A 499-nucleotide genomic window follows, 5' to 3' on the forward strand; every position below is an offset into this window, starting at 1 on the left:
CGCCCAGCGTCATCCGTGATGACGGCTACCGTCATCCGTTACGCGAGGTATCTAGAAAGATACGCTCGCAATACATATTAAATGTTATCTATAGAGATAACATTTTAATTAATAAAAATAGGTATTTGTATTTAATTCTATTAAATATAAAACAATCTGAAAACTACTTACTACTTGGTAAGTGCGCACGACGAGACGGATTACTGCTCCCGTGACGACACTTAACCAGAGTACTTAGTGTGTTGGGTGAGGTCGCTTGCGCGCCCACCACAACTACCTCAATGCACGCAAGAGAAGCAGGTTTAACCGCTTCCTCGCTGTGCTAGGGTGTGTGTCTAAGTAGAGCGTGGCCGCATTACGACGTGCCCGCCTACACTTGGTAGCACTTGAAATCCTTCCCACGACCCGCATCTCTGCGTGTGTACGTGAGGATGAGCCTCAATATTGATTGGGCTCATTTTCCCCACCTCTCCGAACATCATCGGGAGGTGGCAGGGCT

The sequence above is a fragment of the Bremia lactucae genome, linkage group LG5 (assembly GCF_004359215.1).
Source record: "Bremia lactucae strain SF5 linkage group LG5, whole genome shotgun sequence".
In the NCBI taxonomy this organism is placed as follows: Eukaryota; Oomycota; class Peronosporomycetes; order Peronosporales; family Peronosporaceae; genus Bremia; species Bremia lactucae.